The following is a 3,529-nucleotide window of genomic DNA, read 5'->3' on the forward strand; positions in this document are numbered from 1 at the left end:
AGGCAGAGAAACTGTGAAAGTCCTCTAAATACAGTAAAAATAAAAGTAAATGGAAAGAGAATGTTCCTGCATTGTACTATTCTTTTTTCCATTCTTCAGTTTTGTCTGGCTGACATTTAATACTGTTTATTATTAGCAGAGATTTTGCTGTAGCTCTCACAGTTTTAGGTCATGAGCAGGCCTAATGCAGAGCATAGACATTTGTCACTAGACCACAGCTGTTGAAATTCAATTAAAAATATGACCTTTGACCAGAGTCAGCAACAGAAGTGCACTGATGTTCCACACTATTCTGTTTGCAGAATACTGTCCCAGACACAGCAAAATGTTAGAGACCACAACAGCTCCAGTGTGACCCTACCTGCAGCATCATCTGCAAACTACGAGGGAATAATTTAAATAAATAAAACTCATATCTGGTGCCAAGCAAAGAGTGTCCTGCACAGTTTTTACTCCAAGATCACAGTAAAAGCAAAGAGTGTCCTGCACATTTTTTGCTCTGAGATCACAGTAAATAGGATCTGGAGAAACTCAGGAATAAGCACTAAGAATGAAAAAGTCAAACCACAGGTCCAGCTGGGTAAGAACCCCAGCTCCAATGGCGGCTCTTAGCAGCTGTTTTGGACTAGAGGGTAAATAAACCCTTTTACATTGCATAACACATTGGAGTTTAAAGCATTCAGGTTCCAGGGGCTGCCTTTCTGTTTCAGGGTACCCTGCCCTGGGGCGACTGGTGCACAGACACCCTTTGCTGCATCATTTATAGGCAAGAACTGGGAGATCCCCAAAACTACTGCAGATGGCTTTGGGGTTTTCTTCTTTGCCTGGTTTTTTTCTTTTTGAGAAACAGAAACATGGATGGGAGAAACAATAAAGCTAAATTACTTGAGACATGGATAGGAAGTTTACTGTTTACATGGATAGGAAGCATGACTGGAACTCAGGAAATGGCTAATCATTCCAGACTTCTTTGAGAGGCTGTAGAAAACTGGAACACTGACAACAACAGGAATCTAGACAAATGGTAGGAGGTTCAATGAAAATGTCTCTAACATCCTTACATGTGGGTTGTGGTTTCTTTTTTATTCCTGTGTAGATTTTTAATATATTTTGGAAGAACAGGATATTTTCCGGTGTATATTTTTTGTTTGGTATGGTTGATCTATGTGTGAAAAAAAAATACTGAGTAGATCTTCACAATTTCTGGTGAAGACCTCAAAAAGTTTCATGCAATTAAAGACTGTATGATCTGAGGTTTGTCTGATCCAACAGACTATGCATGAAGGACCTCACAGAAGCTGGTCAGGTCCAGACATATTTTTAATGTAATACTGTCAGCATTTGTTGTTCTGTGAAAGTAAAACATTATGTTAAAGTTACTGAATCACAATAATGTTTCTATTTAGAAGAAGTCTTCTAAATATGATATGCAGAAAACCAGTCCAGATCTAAATTTTTAATAATGTTTTCAATCAAAAGCCAATTATATCAACTGAAAAGCCAATTATATCAACCGATTCTACTCCACAGAAGGACCAAGAAGCTTAGTTTTCCTTCCAATCTAGAACAAGTTTTTAGCCCTGAAAGCTATAGCACAGTTGTCCTTGCATGTTTACTCCGTGACCTTCTGTCAAATGTAAAATCAAACACCTGTGGCAGATACTTAAGACTATGTGCAACTATGCCCCTGTTAATCCATCTGCAATATATTACATCCTAATTTATTACTATGGATGGTTTTCAAAGGGGATTCATTAGACAGACAAAGTCCTTTGCACAGTTTAAAAACTGTTTTTCTTCCCACTGTTCTAATTTTCTCTTCTTCTCAGGTTTCTGTTTCCTTTTATGCCCTGCCAGGGATATTAAGTGCTTTTGAGACACTGTTTGGTCCAAAACCAGTCAGTCTGTCCTGGGCAATTAATGTGGGTGGCAAGCAATATCTGACCCAAATTTTGTGGGAGGGATAAACCGTAAGAAGTGGTTAATTATCTTCTACAGACCATGTCTGTTTAATGAGGGGTGGAATTTCTCATTTATACAGAAGAAATCCATGAGTTCTGGCATTGTCCTGAAAGAAACCAAGGGATAACTCTCTTAAAGGAGCAAGATTTTTCACAGAGCTGTCTGAGGCTTAGGTCATGAATTGGTGTGGAAGGCTACATGATGGCTCTGATAAGAGTTGCTAATACAGATTACTGTGTACTAGGGATACAATCAGGGGAAGATATACCTTACTAAGATACAGTTCCTGATCCAGGTTTTCCTTTAGGCTATTTTCAACTCCTTTCAAGACAACAGGTTAAAAAACAGCTAAATTTTTCCACTATAGCAGCTTTTAGTTTTGTAGGTTTATTGATTCCTGTAATATATAAAGCTCCATAAAGAAAGTAAGGAGAATTACATTTGCTTCTTCTGTGTCTCTCCTCTGCTCAAAGTAAAGCCATCTCATCTGGTCCACCCCATCTGAGATATAAAACAATGGATGTTTTATATCCATTATACCTGGGCTGCAATTGCTGAAAATTTCCTTCCTGAATAATATCTGAGTGGAGTCGCATGTTCATTATTCACTGTTGCAGTATAACATGTGAGGCACTTCTGCTTTCCTCTAAGGAAACCCACAAATTCTGCTTCTTCATACCACAGATTGGCAGTTTATGGAGAAATCCAACGGCTAAATCATCAAGTTGAGAGTACTTAGAATCTGTTGTTACATGGTTAATGAAATACTTTCTTTTCTCTTTCCCTCTGCCACCCTGGGCACTGCTACAGCAAATAAAATTCTCTGTCATTTAAAATATGATCACAAAGCTCATGGTACTTAGCCCCAAGTTGTCACCTGAGGTTTTGATTATGAAAATTTTTTGACATTTTGTAAGAAGTTTCAGCTTCTATCTGAAGAAGCCCCTCTGATGCTAAAGGCCAATGACATCAAAAATGAGACTGTCTGGTTTATTGTATGACTGTTTGTTTTTTAGAACAAGTTCTTTGGTGTAAGTGAAGCTGCCTCATCTGGGGAAGGAAATGACTTAAAAGTGATGTAAGAGTTCTGAAAGGGAGTCAGACAGAGGGAGATGCATTAACTGATTTGTCTTGTGCTGCGTTTAATTGGGCTCCCTATTAACTCGTCAGATGGTGAAAGGAAAAACAGCATTTCATAACAGCTTTTATTTTCTAGAGATGAGGAAATAAATTGCAATGATGCAAGCAGGGGACTTTTCACCTTACAGCCAGCACTTTCTCTGACAGCAGATCTTCCCTGACTCAGACGTGTTAGGGAAACTAGGACAAACACCAATGAACTGTGAGTCCCCACCCTGCTCATGACACAGGGAACATCTCTCTCCTTTCCCTGTCTGGGAGGAGGCTCATTTCTGAAGAAAATGGCCCAACATCTAACGGATGACTGATTTCTCCAGACGCAAAATTTTTCGAGTTTCTTGCGTTAAAAAAAGACACTCCCAAACGGCTCCCCCTTCCACTCCTCCTGCAGCCAGATGTGTGCTCCCACATGACTGCAGGATGATGT

This window comes from Zonotrichia albicollis, chromosome 1, assembly GCF_047830755.1.
Source record: "Zonotrichia albicollis isolate bZonAlb1 chromosome 1, bZonAlb1.hap1, whole genome shotgun sequence".
In the NCBI taxonomy this organism is placed as follows: Eukaryota; Metazoa; Chordata; class Aves; order Passeriformes; family Passerellidae; genus Zonotrichia; species Zonotrichia albicollis.